Here is a 22,336-nt window from a genome sequence, read left to right as displayed (position 1 = left end):
TGTTTGTCTGATGTGGGACATGGAAAGTTTGAAATTTAAAAAAAAAAAAACCTTAGGAAATTTGTAATATAACCTGTCAAATGTATGGATTGAGAATATGCATTTTTTAATGTAAAAATGTGCAATTTTTGCTTAGCTGCTTGGGCAGCTAAGTCAGGTAGATCACAAGGTTGAGGGCAGCATGGGTAACTTGGTGAGATCTCGTCTCAAAGTAAAAAATAGAAAAGAGCTGGAGATTCAGTTCAGGGTAAATCAGCCCTGAGTTCAGTCTCTACCTCTAGAAGGGAAACAAACCAACCAACCAACAAACAAAGCCAAACAACAACAACAAAAAACCCTGCAATTTTTGCTTTAACTTTGAAAATGAAACAATTCATGAAATAATTCATTAGTTACTTCATGCCTAAAGTAACTCAGCTGTTGTAAATATTTTGTTATTGTATTTGTAAATATATATATATTTTTTATTTTAGTGATGGAAATTGAACTTAGGGCATCATACATGCCAGGCAAAGACTTTACCACTAAGCTGTACACCCAGCCTCTGTATTTGTAAATTCTTATGAAAGAAAAAAATTACAAAATGCTTTGTTTCATTATGTGGCTTGAAGTAAAATTGACACAAAATAATGTTCTGGAAACATCAACCCAATCCCTGATCTCTATTTTAAGCACAATATGTATTCTTTAAAAAAATCATTAACGTAGGCCAGGTCTGGTGGCAAGCACCTGTAATCCCAGCAATTCTGGAGGCTGGGTCAGGAGGACTTCAAGTTCTAGAGTAGCCTCAACAACTTAACAAGACCCTCAGTAACTTAGCAAACCTGTCTCAAAGATGGAATAGCTCTGTGGTAAAGCTCTGGGTTCACTCCCTAGCATAAAAAAAAAAAAGTCATTAGTATATCCAGGCATGATAGCACACACCTGTAATCCCAGGGACTCATGAAGTTAAGGCAGGAATATCATAAATTCGATGTCAGCCTTGGCAACTTGGCAAAACCCTACCTCAAAACAAATTAAAATGGACAAGAGTGTAGCTCAGTGGTAAAGAACCTCTGGGTCTGATACCCCGTACCCCCCTCCCACAAACAAATTATTAGTATAAAACATTGAACAAAATTCAACAAAGTGGGACAATATCAAACTATAAAGCTTCTGAGCAGCAAAGGAAATAATTGCTAGAGTTAAAAGGAAGCCTAGGACACAGAAATAGTCACCTCACCAGGTACATAAAGGTGTTCAATGTCACTAATCATCAGGGAAATGCAAAGACCAGAATGAGTTGACCTTACACCTCTTAGTCTGTCTGTTACCAAAATTAATAAAAGACAAAACTTGGCAAAGATGTGGAGAAACATTGTTGGAGGAAAGTGAAATAGTGTAGCTGCCCAGGGCAACAGTATGAGGGTTCTTCAAAAAATTAAAACTACAACCACCATATGATCCAGTAAACCCACCACCGGGTATTTATACAAATGAATTAAAATCAGGACAACAAAGAGATATTTACATATTTGTGTTCATTGCAGCGTTATTTGCAATAGCCAAGATGAGGAAACAACCTAAAATGTCCATAGACATATGAATGGGTAAAGAAAATTCGGTATGTATCATACAATAGAATATTATTTTGCCTTCAAAAAAGAATTTCTCCAATATGTGACATATATAAACTTTGAGGACTTTATGTTAAATGAAATAAGTCTGTCACAGAAGGACAAATATTGCATGATTCCACTTAGATAAGGTATCTAAAGTAGTCAAACTTGGAGAAGTAGAAAGTAGAATGATGACTACCAGCCAGGCTTATGGGGAGGAAGAAATGGAGAATTTCTAGTCAGCAGGTATAAAGTTTCAGTTGGGCCAGATGAACCAATCCTAGACATGTTGTACAACATTGTGCATATATAATGTGTTATTGTCATTTAAAAATATTTTAAGAAAGTAGACTCGTGGTAAGTAATCTTTTAAAAAAAATTTTTTTTAGATGTTGATGAACTTTTATTTTATTCATTTATATGTGGTTCTGAGAATTGAACCCAGTGTCTCACACATGCTAGGCAAGTGCTCTACCACTGAGCCACAACCCCAGCCCTCATGGTAAGTAATCTTAACACAAAAATAAAAATTTTTACTAACCATTGGCAAATTTCTATTCTAGAGGATATTGCTATTTGCCAAATGGAACAGAAAGTCTTATGTTATTGATTTTGTGAATTTTTACAACATTACTTAATTGCAGTTTTCTCATCTGTAGAATGAAGATGGTATTTCTTAAATTTGATCTTTGAAACAATTCAAGATAATACAAGTGAAAGCATCATAGTTGCCCCAAGCATGGCGTTATTTTTGTTACCTGACTGGAAGTTAGAATGCCAATTTTGTCCATTGAGCGTTGAATTTATAATTTGAGGTTATCTCAATTCATAGCAGCAAAATTGAAAAGCACATGCAATTTTCTCTCAATGATGAGATCAATAATGATTCCAAAGGTGTCTCCCTCTATGGAATGACATGGAAACTCTGCTTGGAGAGTGTAACAGGTACCAAGCTGTGACCAGAAGAACAAAGTCTGAAAGCAAATGCTTTGAAAATAGCAATACTGGGGCTGGGGATGTGGCTCAAGCGGTAGCGTGCTCGCCTGGCATGCGTGCGGCCCGGGTTCGATCCTCAGCACCACATACAAACAAAGATGTTGTGTCTACCAAAAACTAAAAAATAAATATTAAAATTCTGTCTCTGTCTCTCTCTCTCTTTAAAAAAAAGAATGAGCTTCCCAAAGGGAGACAAAACCTAATGCTTTAAAAAAAAAATAAAGCAATACTTTCATACTTCACTTCTGGGCCATTTTATATACAAATTAATATTTTAAAAATTCATTTGGTTGGAAATGTCTATTAACTCTGTAGTTTTTAAAACTATCAAAGAAAAATTTAATATAGAGTAAAAATTTAAAACATGTTTTTGCTAGTGGCATTTTTCAAATATTTGATTCTTGTTCAATAACCAGATATTATTGACAGTATTATTGTTAAGTAATAAGTCAAAACTTAATTTCTTGTCAAGGGTAAAAATAGACAATACTATTTTAAAAAGGAAAGACAATTTTTCAAAAAGAATAAAAGAATGAGTTGGTTAGCACCAAATAGATACCTTTTTTTTTTGTCGTATATTAAGAGTGGATATTCAGTTTCTTTTTATAAAATTAGAAGTTTTAAAAAGAAAATTACATCTGCAAAGCCCAGTATTCCTTCTCCAGCACCAAAAAGTAAATAAGAACTGAAAATTATATTCATGTTTCATATTAATTTTTTATTCAGCAAAAGGATATCTTTTCTAGACTGAACCTCAGAGACTTTTAATAGTTTCTGTGAATGTTAGAAAAAAGTGAAAAGGCAAAGTTTCAGGATAAAAGAAATTTCTCAACATTGGAAAACTCTCTTCATGATGTCTTATAGTAGCTAAATTTAGAGAATTTTTGTCTCCTTTCATTTTATATATTCATAAACCTTGTCATTTAAAATATCCAAAGAAGCCAGGCATGGTGGCACACACCTGTATTCCCTGTGACCTAGGAGGCTAAGGTAAGAGAATTACAAGTTGAGGATAGCCTCAGCAACTTAGTGAGACCCTGTCTCAAAATTCAAAAATCAAAAAGATGTAGCTCTGTGGTAAAATAACCCTGGTTCATTTCCCCATCCAAAAAAAGGGGGGGGGCTGGGAATGTAGCTCTATGTTAAAGCATCCCTGGATTTAATCCCCAGTACTCAAAAAATAAAATAATATAAAAGGGAAGGAAGAAAGCAAAGGAGGAAGAAAATAGAAGGCAAGCAGAGCCAAGAGGTGGGATAACAAATTCTTTGATAAACTAGTAAAATCAGCAACTGCTTTGTGGGAAGTCAGCTCAAAAGGCAGACATACGGTATGAAGTCAAACCATCTATAATGAAACTGCTCAAAAGTGCTTTGCTCCCTTAGGTTTGAAAACTGTGGCCTGTTAGAAAGGAGGATGAGCTGGAAATAGTATAAATGGAAATTTCATCAGCACATGGGTATTTATGACCAGATACGTGGTCCCTAAATTAACTGTCAAGCAAACAACTATGAAACAGGAATAATGACTTCAATGGAAAAAGAATTTTTATAAGAATTTAGCCAGGTGTGGTTTGTACATGCCTGTAATCCCAACCACTCAAGAGGCTAAGGCAGAAGGATCGCAAGTTCCAAGTCAGCCTCAGCAATTTATCAAGAGGCTGTCTCAAAATAAAATATTTAAAGGGCCCAGGATGTGGCTCAGTGGTTAAATGCCCCTGGGTTTGATCCCTGGTACCATAAGAAAGAGAAGAAAAAAGATAAAGATTTGCTGTTTCTTTAAATATCATATCCTAGATAAATTGAAATCTATGCTTGCACTGTAATGTGACACTTAGAATTTGTTGCTGAGATCATCTTCAAACACTAAACAGATAAATTACTTGCATAGACCTGACAGTTATTATTCTTTTGTTTATGAGATTATTATGATCTCAATTTAAAAATTAGAAACTGAAATTTGCAACTATAATTTCTGGTGAATCACTGGAATCCTAAGATTCAAGAATCTGAATGTTAATATCAAAAACTCACCATGTCTTTTATAATATCTCACTGTGGCCTCCTTCCTTGATTCATCCTTTTGTATTTCTAGTCTTTCTAAAAATCCTCACTCTAACTCTAAAATGTCTTTAAAATTACAATAAAGAAAATGTGGTATACATACACAATAGAGTTTTATTCAGCCATAAAGAAAAATGAAGTTTCCTTTATAGGAAAAGGAATGAAACTTGAGGCCATTATGTTAAGTGAAATAAGCCAGACTCAGAAAGTCAAAGGTCTTTGTTTTCTCTCAGATGTGGAAGCTAGAGAGGAAAAAGAAAAAAAAAGGTGGGGATTGGGGTCTCCTAAAAAATCAAAGGGAGATCAGTAGAAGAAAGGCACTAGGTGGAGGAAGAAGGAGAGGGAAAGGGGAAATAGTGGGAAATGTTATTGGCCAAATTATATTGTTTTATTGTATGCATGTAGGAATATGTAAGAACATATTCTACCATTGTGTACTAGTATAATGAATCAATAAAAATATGTAAAAATATTTCCCAATTCTCCTTAGCACTGGATACAATATCTATGCTACAGATGAATCAGTGTGTACATTTAGTTCTTAGTTCTAAACTCTGCCAAGGAACAGAATATATACAAATTTTCTTTTATTGCTTCTCCTTTTCCACCTTCTCTTAAGTGGCTTCTTCTCTTCTTACAGTGAGAAACAAAACCTTACACCAAGATCCTAAATTTGTTTTTTAAAGTCATTTACACAGACAGGATGATCATTCTGAATGTCTACAAAGGAATCTCACTTATTGTTAAGTTGGGAAATTATGTAACTGCAGGGTAGCCCATGCTATGGAATTATGAGGGCATATCTTAGCCTGGTTTAGCTCCCAAATGGGCAAGCATTTGGCTGGGTGGAGCCAGAGGCTGCAGAGGGGAAGGCAAAGAGCATGTTATGTGGAGAGTCCTGATGAAGAGATTGCTCTTGATACCTGAGTATCAAGATGACATTTTCAAGTTTGTAGTCCATTTATTCCAATGTTCTGACCAGGTGTTTTTCAACGAAGCACAAAACTTCCCCTCGTTGACTCCAAGAGGAAAGCTTCAGGTAGGTTTAATGCAGAAGATTAAGACTGCATTAAGATTAAGTCTGAAATGTACTGCTACCAATTAGCCCTCTAGTATTTCTGTAAGCCTTGAATTTTTGATGCGATCAATGACACCAGTGGAGCCATCTTCTGTGGAGTGGTTATTAAAGATATAAAAATCAATACAAAGATGATACTTGGAAATCTATATCACAAGATAATGAATCACCATGAGAGCCCACTAAGAAGAATGTCAGCAAACCAAACAGAAGATTTGTGCATAACAAAGTATTGCATGCCACTAGAATTTAAGCTAAATTTTGCATGAGCCAGGCCTAACTTGTGATACATTTTCATGACAAGATTTTAATAAGATTAAGACATAAGCCCAATCAAGCAAAGGGCCCCTACTGCATAGAAAAGAATGAGTGGAGTGGGGGGAGAATGAGAATTGAGATGTCAAGACAGCCAATAATGGCATGATTTAACTTTAACTAATGACAAAATAGCATCAAAACTTTCTCTGTCAGTAATCCTCATTCAATTTCTTTTTAAATGAAACATTATTTGCCTGCACCTCAAGTCCGTAAGTACTGATTGTTATTGGAGCTGTGTATTGGAGTTTCACAGAATAGTTCAAATTTAATTTGAACTGGGGATTGATTTCGTTTCCTTCAAAGGAAGATTTTTTTTCCTTCCAAAATTGAGCTAGTGCATGACTTTGCAAGTTCATTTTGGTTTTCTCCTTGACACAATTGTAAGTGACATGAGAACATTTATGTGTTTTGTCCTTTAGGGACATCCCAATGTTGCTAATGATGCCACAAATGACTGGGAGCTGTTTTGCCTTTAGAAATATGGATTCCCTATAATTTCTTATTTGCTGCCAGGAAAAACAAAAGTCAGCAGGCCTGCCTGGTCACCAGTCCATTAAACCATTGTGTATTTAATAGATACAGAGGTTTATGCATGGGATTTCCCAATTTATAACTATGTAAATAAAGTTTTATAGATAGGGATTAAGAGAGGATGTGTTTTTGTATATGTTGGGTGGTGCAGAAGTCATAAATGTTTCTATTTCCTCCTTTCTCTAGGCACATATACGAGTCCCTCATTGGAACTCTTAAGTGCCTGCCCTTATGGAGGGACATGCACATAATCACTGTGTATTAAGTCCTTAACAGCAGAGTCTGGCTCTTCATTAATCTGTAAACTCACTGATTTACAGAGAGATGCTTTTGTTTTTCTTGGAGCTTTTTTCTTCTACTTCTCACCCCAGTGCCAACACAATTTCCAGAAAGTGAAACAATGATTAGTTTATGCTATTGCATATTAAGTTTGGTTTTCTCTGTATTTTCACTGAGTATTTCAAAGCTTTACTTAATCAGCTGTAAGTTGTTATGGAGTCAGTCAGGGTGGAATTCCCACAGATTTTTTTTTTTCCTCCCAGTGTATCATATAACAATAAGAGAGCTAGACACACCTTATGTAGTTTTTAACAAGTCTTTGCAGTTTTGACTTAATTTGTTTCCCTCCCCTTTATCCCCTGAGGCTCCCAAAGCAAATGAACCATTCAGTAGCACAAAACAAGGGGAATTAGTTTAGACTTCAATAAAACACAGACTTCTTGCTGGCAATATCTTCCTGGACGCAGAATGTCTGTAGTCTAAAATACTATGGTATCTTGATTGTCCTGACAATTCATGGTTGTCCTCTTGAATCCCCACTGCCTGGGGGAACCTCAGCTCTCTTACAGCTGTTCAACCCTCATGCTCAGCTTTAGTAGTGCTCAGACCTGAGCTTCTAAAACTTCAGTAGTGAAATCTACACTACAGCTGCATGTATTTATTTGGTGGTTTCCAAGAGTTCTAGAATCAGTGTTTAACCTGGATAATCTCTCATATCTCTTTTAGGGATTGTGAAAAAAATACATAAGGGGTAGGAAAAGCCATTTTTCATAGATAGGAGATTCAGAGATAGCATTTAAGGAAAACAATTTTGTAGAAGGAAAGCATTTTTGCATCTCATGCAATCTTTGAAAGTCTTCTGCTTTAGTTAATCTGTTATCCTGCTGACTTGATGATGGGTTTTGTTTGTTTGTTTGTTTGTTTGTTTAGGGGGTGGGGGAATTGAACCCAGAGGTAATTTACCTCTGAATTACATCTCCAGTCCTTTTTTTTTTTGGACACAGAGTCTCACTAAGTTGCTGAGGCTGGCCTCAAATTTATTGATCCTTCTTTCTGCCTCAGCTTTCCAAGTCGCTGGAATTACAGGAATGCATGCAGCATCCTATAGGGCCTTGGCAACAGATTTTAATACCTTAGAAGATATTTTTGCCAGGCTTAGTAATTCTAGTTACTGGGGAGGCTGAGGCAGGGGGATCTCAAGTTCAAGCCAACCTCAGCAAATTAGCAAGACCCTCAACAATTTAGGTAGACCTTGTTTCAAAATAAAAAAAAAGTAAAAGGATTAGGAATGTAGCACAGTGGTAAAGCACCCCTGAGTTCAACCCTCAGTACTCCCACCCCCAAATATTTATATATATATATATATATATATATATATATATATATATATATAGAGAGAGAGAGAGAGAGAGAGAGAGAGGACTTAATGAACAGGAAATCAACACATGTCAGAGGCAAAGTGAAGAAGTACCCAGGAGTTGCACACATGTCCATGTGTGAATTACATGTTTTAAATAAGCCTCAGAAATCTGAGTACTTCTGAGTCAATGCTTTACCAGGCCTCCTAAGATTCAAACCTCTTACTGGTTACTTGGCTTATAAGAATTCAGAGAACTGAGTGAAACCAAATCCTAGAGGGTCTAGCTTGAGGGGAAAGAAAGCAGTATACAAATATATAACGCAGGGGGAATTTAAGTTAAACTATAACCAAATGTGTTGAAAAAAGAAAAGGATTAGAATGAAATATGACAATATGTCAAGGATTCTTTTTTGGGGGTGTTGGCATGAACAATGACTTCCATATCCTTCTTGTATGTTTTGATATTTAATCATTTTCTACAATAAACTTTCTACCAAAAGTAGAAAAAAAAATAGACTTAGTGCAATCTAACTGCTGAAATTACTGCTATATACAAAGTGAATACATTTTACCACTGGTAGTGCCTTTGGCTATAGAGGAAAAATTATTTTCATGGAAGGACTATAGTGTTTTATACGTATTAATTGAAGAGGCTTTGGGCAAAATCAGAACTTCAGATCCTGGAAGATAAGTACAGTGAAGAATTGATGGAAGAAAAGGTAAGATCAATGAAAGATCTTTCAGACAGTAAGAACAGTGTTAACGAGTTGGGAGAACATGAAGAATGTGAGAAGAAGGCAAAGTGAGCCTTATATGAAAGCGAATAATAAATGAGAAGAGATTAGGAGAAAACTGGCCTTGAATTGGAACATAAAGAGACATGAGGTGGATTTTGTATACTGAATGTCAAAATTAAGAAACTTCATTGAGAAATCGGTTTATGGAACAAGCAAAATCAACCTAACTCACTGTCAGACTGATTTCTACTTTGGGGGCTTTAAGTCACTAACATTGGGTTTGTTTTATTAACACTATAGCTTTCTTGTTACTTCCAAGGAAAAGCGCATATAATGCTTTTACTGTTTATAATTCACTTGCTTACTCAAATATTCATTGATTTTTCTGAATCTGTAGCCCATCTCCTTTCAAAACATTCATTGACTTCATGGAACTAAATAATAATATTGGTTGATGTTAACGGTCATACATGCAATAAAACTGTCAACTCAGTCATCTTGCTGGTACCTGAGTATATAACAAAAGCATCATTAGACAGTGAGGCAACACCGTCTAAGTGTACATAATGGAAAGAGCATGGCCTATGGCCTCAGGGAGATGTGGGTTCAAATCCTGGCTCTGCCACTTGCTACTGGTTAATTAAACTTGATCAAATTAAACTTTGAAACCTCATTTTTTTTTATATTTAAACTGGGAACAATATATTCTTAATATAATTTTTGTCAGAATTAGATGAGATATACATATATTAAAGCATATAACAGAGTAGCAGGCATGCATTAAACTCTTCATAATGGTAATTAAGTATATTTATATCCTCAGGCCATTCATTTTTCTTCTTTCGCACTGCTGGGAATTAAACCCAGTGCCTTGTGCATGCTAGGCAAGAGCTCTACCAGTGAGCTAGTCTCAGCCCCTTCTTTATTAATATTCCCAGGAGGCAGAAAACAAACTTATTTAACTGGTTCACTGTGGGATTGTTCAGAAACCAAAAGAAAGCATCTTGATGGGCCAACAGGAAGAGCAGAAGAAACTGAGTCCTCAGGGATAGAACACTTGGGCCGCATGAGCCTCAAAGCCTCTGAGTTCCGTTTCAGCCAGTTGTGGTTATAGAGTGAGCTGTGCTCATAAGAGCAGCATTTGGGTTTTAAAGGTTGTAGTAGTTGCAGTGACCTCCCTCTCCAGAAGTGAACCAATTCTCTCTGTAGTCCCTGGAACCTTCAGTGTTGGAAGGTGAGGGGGATACCCCAGGCTCCAACCACACTGGGCATTTGATGGGATATGGGCTTGGAAGAGTGGAAGCCTTGCTTGCTGGGATTCACATAACTTCATTGTGAACTGCCCAGCCCCTTCAGCTACCTCTCTGCCTCACTTGTAGTGAAACAGTGCATTATATCGACCCTGGATACTCCAAAGTCATAGGATTTGTGTTTGTTGAGTCCAGAAAAGCACTGTAAATCCGAACTTTATTCACTATTATAAATCACATCTTGGATCCCATTTCTTCCATCAGAATCTCTATGAAATATAACTTACTACACAAATATATATGTATACATATTTATATACATATGTGTATGTATATATATACACATATATATTCTCATGTCATTTTTAAAAATATTTTTTAGTTGTAGACAGACACAACCTCTATTTTACTTATTTGTTTTTATGTGGTTCTGAGGATCAGAACACAGTGCTTCACACATGTAAGGCAAATACTCTACTAACTGAACTACAAACCCAGCCCCACCTCAGACCATTTTTAATTTTTTGTTTGAGACAGGGTCAAACTAAGTTGCTGAGGCTGGCCTTGAGCTTGCAATCCTTTTGCCTCAGTGTTCTGAGTAGATGGCATGTATCAGCATACTCAGCAATTTCACACATTTTTGTCTTTAATATTGTCTTTGGAAATAGGGTAGTGATGTATCACTATGTAAATGTAGATAGGATAGCAGCCAATTAACATTTTCAAGATGAGAAAATTAGGTCAGAGAGTAGCCCAATTTTGGACTGAACCCAGGTATTCCAGGGCTCTATAAACCCTACCTGGTGTTATTTTCTTTGTTACCTCTGTCCTGAAAGGAAGGAAGCAGGTGGTGGATCTGAGAGATATGCTTTTGCTAATGGAGGAAGGGAAAATCCAGTGACATGTTTTCTGACCTGTAAGCACCATAGTTCTACTTCTTGGAAGAGAAGGATGAAAGTGACTAGAAACATGGACTATTGGCAAATCTACTGGAGAAATGAAGTCATTAGCCATACACGGGCTCATTAAGTTCTAATGGCGATCATAATCATGGCTGTGATTTGGAAGAACTGGGCCTCCAGTCCCCTGAAAGGCTTTTTGTTTTGTTGGTTCCTTTTTATTCTGCTTCCTGAAACTCTATGCCAATTCATGTTTTCGTGTTTCCGAAATGGTGACAAGCCTCCTAATTGATTCTCCAACAACTTCGTGTGCTGAGCTGGCAGGCGCCCCACTTGCAGGCTACTTTACATGTTGCATTACCTGGGCCAGCCAGGATGCATTCAAGGGACAATGGATGCCAATTATTTTCCTTTCTGGCATTTACATGAAGGATAATAAAACTCCTTTAGGAGAGAATCTGCTAAATGGAACTTGGGAGTTTGGTTCCCTTAATAATTCCCAAAGGGCTGGGACTGTAGTTAACTAATAGTATGTGGACTTAGCCTGAGCAAGGACCTGGATTTGATACCTAACATGACCAAAAATAAATAAATAAAATTATTAAAATAATAGTAATTCTACAACAACCAGGTTTGCAGACTATAGGAGAGTAGAGGGACTTAGACAAAGTAGAGTGAGGGGTAGAATAATAACATTTTAGTTAATCAGTAAATTAGTGCTTACTGTGTGCCAGGTCACTGCTGGCACATAAGTGCTGTATTTCTACTAACTGGTTTATGCTATGCCACAGCTCTTTGAGGTAGTTACCATTCCATTTTTTAACTTTGCAGATGAAAATTCCAAAGGCCACTTTCTGTAGCTGGTAAGTGGCAAAACCACCACTTGGATTAATAAATAACGCGAAATTGAATTTAGGTTGGTGCCAAAGCCTAGACTTTCAGTCACTTTGCTATAGGTGGAATCAAAGCTCCTGTATATCTACCTTAACACAGAAGTGATAGTATCTAGGAATATACAATTACTTAAAAACCACCAGGAAAGCAAATCACGATGATGATTCAAGGAAATGGAAATGTGAGACTATCCTCTAAAAGTCCCTTATCCCATACTGAGTCATCTACCACCAGATGTGGTAGAAGTAGCCTAAGTGGGGTGTTTTGCACTTCTTCCTACCTCTACACAGGAATGCAGCTAATAATTTCAGACTTCATTTACAAAAATGTCAATAATTGATCTCCACTTGACTATGTGATTTGTGCTCTCCAGACATACTCCACGCCTCCTCCAAACTTCCTAAGAGCAGAAGAATACTTTTGTAAGTAATCTAGGAAGGCAGCCAGCCTGAAGCAGCACACAAAAGAACCTGACTTTTGAAGGGAGGGAAGACCCGCATGCAGTGCAGTGTCTTATCCCCCCATGTCTACCTAGGATCACAGCTCTATCCTCTACCCAAAGATTACCCAATATAATAACTTAGAAACCACCAGCAGATAAAGCACAGCACATTTACACAATGCTTGAATTCATACATTATTTGGATCCATTATATCTTATTTTGAAATTAATCATTTACCTTGCTCTATGTAGGCTCCATACTCTTCAGAATGAGTTGTAAGGTTTAGAGTAAGTGGACTGTGACCTAGAAAGAAAACAGACAATCCTAGTTCAAACACAGCACGGAAAGATCAATAGTAATGAAGGTGTATTAGCATGTGCATTAAATATTTTTGCATCAGATTCAAATTATTAAGGCATTTACCAATTTGGAGGTACAGATGGACAGAATTTAGATGAGGCAATATCCCTGTTTATACCCCTGTGCTTTAAATATCAGCTCAGACTAAAAAAGCAAAAGGGTCTAAAATGATTACTGGAACTGAACAATGTAACTAAACCCAGGAGGGAGGAGCAGGCTGCCACCCACCTGGGGAGATGGGTTAATAAAAAGATCAATTGCACTCTTATCTTGTTAGTCATTAGACAGCCCATTGATGCCACCTGCTTACTTTAAGTGTTAAAGTCCAGGCCAGCCATTGGAAAGCTGCCACCATTGCTTACAAACCCCTTTCTATCTGTCCTGGAGAGAGGAGAGAGAGGGTCAAACCCTGACCCTGAGAAGCTGAGCATCTGTTCCTCTAGTCAAGGCAGATGTGAGTGCAAATCAGAAAGCAAGTCTTTGGGGGTGGAGGGTATGATGAACAGACCAGACTAGGAAGCATTTGTAAAGTTAATACCAATGTGAACTCAAGAAATGTTTTAAATATGAAAGATAAAATACCTTAAAGAATATTCCTCCCCCCAGGTAGTTATTCCCTCAGATCAAAGTGGCAGCATTTTAAAAATACATGGATGACACAACTCTTTGTTTGTTTTAATGCTCTTTGAAAACCACTGACTCTTTCAGTTGTCAGTTATTCTTCACCAAAGCATAAGGAAAGAAAGGGTTACCTGTCTGACTTTGGTATCAGTTGTCAATGATTAAAGGTTAAAAAGAAATTATTATAAATTTCCTAAAGAAAAGCAAGTACCAGCTGGGTGCAGTGAGCATGCCTGTAATCCTAGCAACTCAGAGGCTGAGGCAGGTGTATTGCAAGTTCAAGGCCAGTCTCAGCAACATGGCGGGACCCTGTCTCAAAAAATAAAAAAGGATTTGGGATGTAACTCAGTGGTAAACCCCTCATGGATTAAAAAAAAAAAAAAAAAAAGAAAAGAAAAGAAAGAAAGAAAAGCAAGTACCTGCTCACCATTGGTAGAAAAAGAAGAAATTATTTTTACATATTGATAATAGGCTCTTCTGCTGCAGCAGTTACTACCTGCTTCTCTCAGCTTCTGCAAACTGCAGCTATAAATGTACCTCCCGATTTTTTCTTACCCTCTGACACTTAAACTTACAGGCTTCAAATTGCGTGGTAAAAGGATGCCAGAACATCTCACTTTTGTAGTAGAAGTGTATTCTCTTCTTTTTAAAAATATAAATAGTATACTTATCTCATTTATTTGGGTACTATGCATATTTGTTATTTATTTACTATTTCTAGTTCAGTAGTTAGTATCTAATTGACTACCAAGGAATATCTTTCTCTCTGCTTTAAGTATCCCTATTACAATAACCTTGCAAGGGGTAAAGGCTAGAAATGGTGAGATGGAGCAGGTAGTTTAATTTCTAAAAGCAGTGAAATGGTAAAGCCAATGTGAGGCCTGTTAACTAATCACTGCTCTCATTTTAATCTCTAAAAGTCAAAGTATTATATGTAGGTTCTGAATACTTAAAATTCATTCCTAATTAAGCTGTGTAGATGGATGGATTTTCTATCAAGTGAGTCTCAAACCTGCAACAGAAAATCAAGTACTGTCTCTGGCCTAAAACAGAAAAAATGGTTAATCAACATTCCTGATCAAGAAATGACTGCTTATTAAAAAGACTTATTTAGAGAATTCCAAGATGGGCCAACCAGTTATTTTATTTTTTTGTGATGTTGGGATCCACCTAGGGCCTCATGTGTGGTATGCAGGTGTAATGACACTAAGCTTTATCCCCAAACCCCATTTATGTTTTGGAGGTTAGTTGTTAGCTTTTTCTTGAATTTAAAAGTAGTTGTAAATATCCTCAGATCCTTGACTGAAATATGCTGTAAAAATATGGATCTCTCTCTCTCTCTCTCTCTTTGTATTATTGGGGATAATAAAATGGATTTCTCATGCTGTTAAATGTGTAAATTAATAGTGAGGGAGCAAAGAGTAGGTTTTTGGAGATAGGGAGATGAATAACTTTTAGTTTTTCAACCTACTGTAAGCTTTACACGAATTGGAACAGGATAAAAAGTACTTTCTGAATGCAAAAGCTATCAGTTGCCCAGTGAGGCTGCCACATTTGGCCTTATGATAGTGGAAGAGGAATGGACATATTCTCTTCTACAATGTGACCTTACTGTGACGCTCTCCTGAGGCTCATCTGTAGGACTTTGCTTTTGGCAAAACAGCAAAATGACAGTCCAAGGCAAATCTAATACTGAATTTTGTTCCTTAGTACCATGTATAATAGTGATGGTCCAAAATAGCTGTGAAGGTCCTATGAAAAATAACAAAGGGAATTTTCTTAGAGTTGCCTCCAGGCTTCACATTGCCCTTGGTTAAGCACATTTGCAGATGGAGACAAAATCCTAGGCCATGATTGAAAATGCTAAAGGAATAGGGTAGCACTTAAGTTGTTTTCTTGCCAATTTTTTCATTACATGGTTAGATAATAGACATAAGATTAACATTTCAAAGAAATGATGGACATTTGATTGTGTAATTTTGTGAAAGAAGGATATTTTCATCTGTGGTAAAAAGCTCATTTTTGTAGAAAGCATTAACCTCAGCTATCTAACTGGGCCACATTTACTGGGACAAAGGTAATTGAATAATTGTTGGTGTTGGTAGTAAAAAAAATGTAGAATAGGACCCAGTCTTCTATTTTTTGTAATAGGTCTTTATATTTGAAAACAGCATTCAAGAAATTTTCAATATTTTTTAAGAGGTTAGGCATATAAGGCTGGGGTTGTGGCTCAGAGGTAGAGTGCTCGCCTAGCATGTGTGATACACTGGGTTAGATCCTCAGAACCACATAAAATAAAATAAGGGCATTGTGTCCACCTGCAAATAAAAAAATAAATATTGAAAAAAAAGAGATTAGGCATGTAGCTTCAGGTTCACCAAATACCATATTTAGGTAATTAAGTGTTATCAGAGTTAGAATTAATTCTTATATGTGTCTTTTAAATACAGAATATACACACTAAGTTTGCAGGACATTAATGAAGGCAGTATTAACTAAGTGTAGTCAAATGTACAAAAGTATTAATGTTTGCTAAGTTTGAGAATGCCTTGTTTATTAAAATAGGTATTACTAGTTTCATTTGAATACTACCCATATTAGGGTTGTTGAAGAAAAACTAATTTTCTTTTGGTACCCGGGATTGAACTAGGGGGCACTCGAGCACAGAGCCACAAGTGTAGCCCTATTTTGTATTTTACTTAGAGGCAGGGTCTCAACTGAGTTGCTTAGCACTTCGATTTTGCTGAGGCTGGCTTTGAATTGGTGATCCTCCTGTCTCAGTCTCCTGAGGTGCTGGGATTATAGGTGTGAGTCACCACTCTGGCTAACTCTTAGGTTTTTAAATACTTTTATTTAAATATGTGCATCTTTTTTCCTTAACAAATATCCCCATAATGGTAACCTCCTAACTAGCTGCACCTTCTATTTAGGAATAGGTTGTAATTAACAAGGAAGGACAGTTCTGTTTCTTTATTGTCCTGCAAGACATAGCCTGAAGAAGTTTTTGAAACCACAACTGATATCCTCATTTCTCTAATTAAAACAACACCACCTAGAAGATTCTGAGGGGAACATAGTTTTCATAGAAGTAAATCTATTATCTTAATTGGGGCCTTATTTCAGGAAGGGGGTATTAAACTGGAGGCAATCAATTGGGAGAGCTGATGATGTTTGAGCAGGGAGTGAATTAACCAGAAATCCAATTTAGGTGGATGGAGTATGTGTACTATAGATCAGAGCAAGGACAGAGAATGGATTTATTCAATAATGAACCCACCAATATTTTTAGCAATATTAAAATTATAAAGTACTGTTTTCAATAATATACTATAATCACTATACTCCAAAAACGATGTTTAATAATGGTAGTAAAATTAACAGTACGTAGTTCTGTTTGCATTAGTAGATGCTGAGGGTATAGAGGTGAACTAGCTGGTCAAGGTCAGTGATGTGGAGTGAATACACCAATAAAACATCACACAAAATACAGTTAGAAACATGTGTGAGGGGTGTCTAACTCTAGAAGGATTCTTGGTATTTTAAAGCTGAATCTAAAGCTTTGAAGATCCTAGGCTATTGTTACCATCCAGACAAGAAAGAGATTAATGAGAACCTAGACAAGGTGGTAGCAGTGGGGATTAGAAGGAAGAAAAAGATGCAAGAGGTATTTCAGAGACAATCAATAGGAATTGGCAACTGCTGAGACGTGTGGCAAGGGAGAAGGAAGAGACATAGATAAATTAGGAACTTGGACTCTCACCGAAGAAATTGGAGTGCTACTAACAAAACTACACATGTCAAAAGAAAGAACCAGTGTAATGGGGTAATGATGAATCCGGGTGTGGTATGTTGTGTCTGATATGTCAAAAAGTCTCAGGAAAGTGGCAGTGAGCAGCTGGGACTGTAAGGCTATAAATGAGGGGGGCGACCAGAGCTTGAGATTTCCGTGTGCTTCCAGTGCAGAAATACTCAAGCTGTAGACTGGTCTAAAATCAAAAGTTTGGGGTGTGAGAGATTCCATAGAAGTGAGGATTCTGGAAAGTGATATAATTAGGGAAAACCTCAACTTGAGCTGAGGCAAGCAGGAGTAATATCTTCATAATTCTTTTTTTTTTTTGGAGGGGGAGGGACAGGGCTGGGGTTGAATCCTGCACTTGCATAGCCTCACCCATGTTAGGCAAGTGCTCTACCATTGAGCTACATTCCCAGCCTGAGTAGGAGTGATATTGTTTTCTGACTTGTTGGCAAGAATTGGGGTTTGAAGGGGGGTTGTCACACTGCCTCAGTTTCCTGGAAGGCCCCAGCTCTGTAACAGTATCACAGTGAAGTACTGCTCCTGCATGATCAGCGGTGCTCTATGCCCTTTGCAGACTTTCATGTACTTGATTTTCACACTGACCCTAAGGAAATCAGTTATTAATTCTACTTCATAAATTGGGAAACAGAGGGACATAAATATAGAGAGAAGTTGCTAAGGCCACACAGCTCAGAAGAGGTAGAGTCTAGATTCAAACCTAGGAAATTCAACCAGAGTCCCTGTCCTTAGCAACCACACAGATAGAAATAATAATAATAATAATAATAATAATAATAATAATAATAATAATAATAATAAATAATAATAATAATAATAATAATAATAATAATTGCCATGCTAGGGATTTAACCCAGGGCCTCAAGCATGTTAGGCAAATGCTTACCACCGAGCTACATCCCCTGCCCCAGAACGAATAGTTTTGTAAAGAGTGTTTGATCTTAATAAAACAAAAATCCTATTGGTTAAATTTATCTGGTTAGGTTAGAAAAGAGGACGTCCACAGAACATAGAGCTAAATTGACAGTGATAACAGGCATGAGAATCAGAAGAGGGGTTTTAATATTAATCAAATAACTATATCCAAAATAATTTTTTAATACTTTTTTACAAATGCCAAAGGTTAATATGAATTTATAATAGAGGTCTGAACTTTTTTTAAAATTTTTTTTAAGAGAGAATTTTAATTTTTTTTTTTTTTTGGCAGACACAACATTTTTATTTGTATGTGGTGCTCAGGATGGAACCCAGGCCGCACGCAAGCCAGGCGAGTGCGCTACCGCTTGAGCCACATCCCCAGTCCCGGAGGTCGGAACTTTTTTGTGGGGGGCATAAAGTATTGCTATCAAAGAAATCTATCTTGAGAAAGTGGCATTGAAACTGAGACCCCAGTAATGGGTAGAAGTTAGTAGGACAAAGAGGACAATAAGAAGCACTTCCTATTTGCAGGCCTTTTAGACAAAGGAATTTGGGGGAGTTGAGGAATTTAAATCCAGGAACCAGGTGCTGGTAACACACTCCTCTAATCCCAGCTTTTGGGAGGCTAATGGAGGAGGATGCAAGTTCAGGCCAGCCTCAGTAATTTAACAAACCCCCATGCAACTTAGTAAGACTCTATCTCAAAATAAAAAAGTTACAAAATGGGGATGTAGCTCAGTGGTAAGGTGTTCCTGGGTTCAATTCTCAGCACCTGGGGTGGGGGCAGGGGGTGGAAACTAGAGAGAGTCGGGTGGACTGCAAGTTAATTTCAGTGGTGGAACACCTGCCTAGCATACTTGAGACCCTGGGTTAGACCCATAGTGCGTGCAGGTACACACACACATCACACACACATCACACACACACACACACACACACACACACAGGAGATAAAGAAATCTGGGGCAAAGAAATATGTGGTTAAAAAAAAAAAGGACCCTAAGGAGTCTTGCCTTTATTCTCAGAATAATAGGAAATTATTGAAGGATATTAGCAAGAGAGTGACAAATTACAGCTCAGAGAATTTAAGAGAACAGCTCCAACTTCATACTGCTACTTGCTGAGCCAATAGGGAAACTAGTTCTTCCCTACTTACTCTGAAGTCCTTTCTGTCACAAAACTCTTATTGTTCAGATCTGGGTTGCAAAATGTTTACCAACCACTGTCTGGGCAGAAAGCACTGATTCATAGCACTTTGTAATAGAAATAATATAAACATTATTATTATTTACTAATATTCTCCACATTTGATGTTTACATGAAATCCTGGCAAAGTTGGAAAGAGATAATCCATATCACATCTTACATGCTGTTTATTTTTCTTTTTCAAATTTTTTTTGTGTTTATTTTTTATGTGGTAATGGGGTTGAATCCAGTCCCTCATGCGTGCTAGGCAAGTGCTTTACCACTGGTATTTCTAACACAGAGATATAATAGACAAAAATACCCTCAGGAGTCAGGGCTCTTGGCACACCCCTATAATTCCAGCAAGTCAGGAGGCAGAGGTAGAAAGATCGTAAATTTGAGGCCAGCCTCAACAATTTAGCAAGCTGCTGTCTCAAAATAAGGATGTGGATGTAATACTGTGGTAGAGCACCCCTGGGTTTAATCTTCAGTACTACAAAAAGAAAGTAAAAGAAAAGATACCATCTATCAAAGTAATTAGGAAGTGATGCGTTTTCTGCATGTATTACTTGTGTTTTCAATATAACATTTCATTCTAAATTTATGCAATTTAATTTTTAATAGCGGCTCTCTAGGAGAACAAATGGCTTGCCAAAACCCTGAAAATATAATAATGGGATCTCCTAAGCAGGTGTAAGCTGGTGCCAGAAGAATGCATTATTTTCCCCACAGAGGAGAGAGAAAGAGGGGAGCCCTGGGCATCAGACCTACGCAGGGTCTGCAATGGGGACACAGGTGACTGGGAGTAAACATATGTGGCTGACTCCTCACCCTGCTTTCAAACAGTTCAGAGAGCAAGATTCCAGTTTCTAATACAAGCTTATAACTTGAATCAGAGCTAAATTTATATCCTCTGTCCACATTATCATTCAGTTCTATTATTGTCATGCAGCCTCCTCTTTAGGAAAACCATTGGACCCTAAAATAAAATGTTCAGAAACATGCAAATGAAAATAGCTTAAGCTCTCAGACTTTGGCAGTGTTACTTGAGTTTGCTGTGGCCTCAGAAGGGACAATCATAATATTTTTCTGGCTGTCTTGTCTTGATTTATAATTTGAATCTCCATAAATGATAATAGAGAGGGCAATTATCAAAGAAATGGAAAGGGCAATTATCATTAAATTGAAAACACATCACACATCCACCAGGATGAATGACTGAGCTAAAAACAGATTTTGTGGATCTTGCAACTGTTCCAAAAGAACTTAATGGAAGCAACTTTATCTCCCCACCTCCTCCAATTAACCAGATGACTTCAGATGTAGTCCCCACCCCCCTGCCCTTTTTTTCCCCCTCCTTTCCTTTGGATGATAACACAAGGCCTGCTAATCTAATCTGCCTAAATACTGCCACTACTTAGGGTATGTAAATTTATGACACTAAATCAGTTGCTATTTGCCTAGTGTAGAAAAGAGCTTTTCTCTTTCTTTCTTTCTAAAAACAGTAAGGAAATATTAGTTCTCTTATTTGTACATTTGTGATTCCAGGGTACTATAGACATCTCTCTCAACTGTTCTACACCCTTGTGGTGAATTTTTTTTTAAGTGAGGCAACAACAGTAGTTTTGTTCAAGAGCTTAAATATCAGGCTAAATGTTGAACTTCCCTTAAAAGGCTTTTGTATTGGTTGGATAATTTGAACAAATTATAATCCAAACTAGAGGCATTAGTTACCGGTTGCTACTAATTTGAAAAAAGCAGGTAAAAGTTTATGAACACATCTTGATGAGAATTTATATGACCTGGATTTAACTTTTTAAAGAGTAGAATTATAGACATTCCCTGGAAGGGGTAAGGTATGGAAGAAGAAAAAAAAATCACTTTTGTTAACTCTCTTATATAGGAATAGTAGTTACAGCAATGAATGTCAATATCTGCTGAAGAACTGAAGCCTTACACAACTTATTCTAATCAAATCCTAACAGGGAATAATGTTTCCCCTTTTCACAAAGTGGGGTTAACTGAGCAGTCTCAGGTTTGGTAGATCTTCCTGATACATGGATCATGAAGAAACTGGATCTGGATGGGTAGAAACACTCAGCTGAATGCATTTTGTACTTATTTCTTCTGGGCTTCTGCTTTCCCCTACTGGTCCTGGACTGGGCTACCACCTGCCATTTGTTAATGCACTGCCAGGTTGTACCCTGGACAAAGATGATCTCAGCACCTGTGACAGCCCTCTCAGTTACAGGACCTGGACAGTGTGGTAATGAACAAAAAAGTGTCTTGACAGTGTTCAAAAGAAAGCAGGAAGGGAAACTAATATTCGCTAGTCACTTTTTACTTGTCAGTTAAATATTTATAATGTCAGTGTTGCCCCATCTTTTATCAAAATGGTTAGTCCTGTATCTATAAGTTGTCCTCAAAAACAAATCAACTAAAGTGTTATTACTTACTATTTACTGTGACTTCTGCAGCCACATTCTCCTTCAGGCTGGAAGACTGAACTGTGCCTGCTGTGTCCGCGTTTTGCTGCTGTGCTTACACAGTGCTGAATGTAGGTTGTGCTATCTACAGCAGCAGTATATGACATCGGGGCGAGCACTTTCCTTTTGAAGATGTGATTCTCTATGGCATAATCCTTTTCCACTGCTTTCATCTTCCCAAGTTCCAAAGCAGTCTTTCCAATGTAAAGAATTTTGGGTTTTGTTATCTTTCAGAGGTTTTGGTGCTGCTGGGGATTGAGCCCAGGGCCCCATACAGGCTAAGCTTGTGCTCTTGCACTGAGATACACCCCTAGTCTTTAATATAAGAAATATTTTATGTCTTTACCAAAGCAAGGAAACCAACTAAATTTCTGTCCAAGATACCCATGATGAATCTATACAAATATGTGTCAACCTAAAAAAGTGACCATTTTGAATTGAATATATGTTTACACATTTACACATGAATATATATTACACATTACACATACAAATATATTTCCTTGTT

General features: G+C 37.1%; 1 protein-coding gene across 39 annotated transcripts in view; it reads right to left on the bottom strand.

The window, feature by feature from the left end:
• The window catches only part of Adgrl2 (adhesion G protein-coupled receptor L2), a 624,560-nt gene that overhangs the window by 474,202 nt on the left and 128,022 nt on the right, over positions 1–22,336 (bottom strand). For all 39 annotated transcript variants that reach the window (XM_048814135.1, XM_048814136.1, XM_048814133.1 and 36 more), the window contains one exon: positions 12,682–12,747. The gene's annotated coding sequence lies outside the window, so the exon portion shown is untranslated. The remainder of the gene's footprint in view (positions 1–12,681; positions 12,748–22,336) is intronic.

This window comes from Marmota marmota, unplaced genomic scaffold (genome assembly GCF_001458135.2).
Source record: "Marmota marmota marmota unplaced genomic scaffold, marMar, whole genome shotgun sequence".
NCBI classification, from domain to species: Eukaryota; Metazoa; Chordata; class Mammalia; order Rodentia; family Sciuridae; genus Marmota; species Marmota marmota.
The sequence above is the reverse complement of the archived record's forward strand: the minus strand, read 5'-3'. Positions and strand labels throughout refer to the sequence as shown.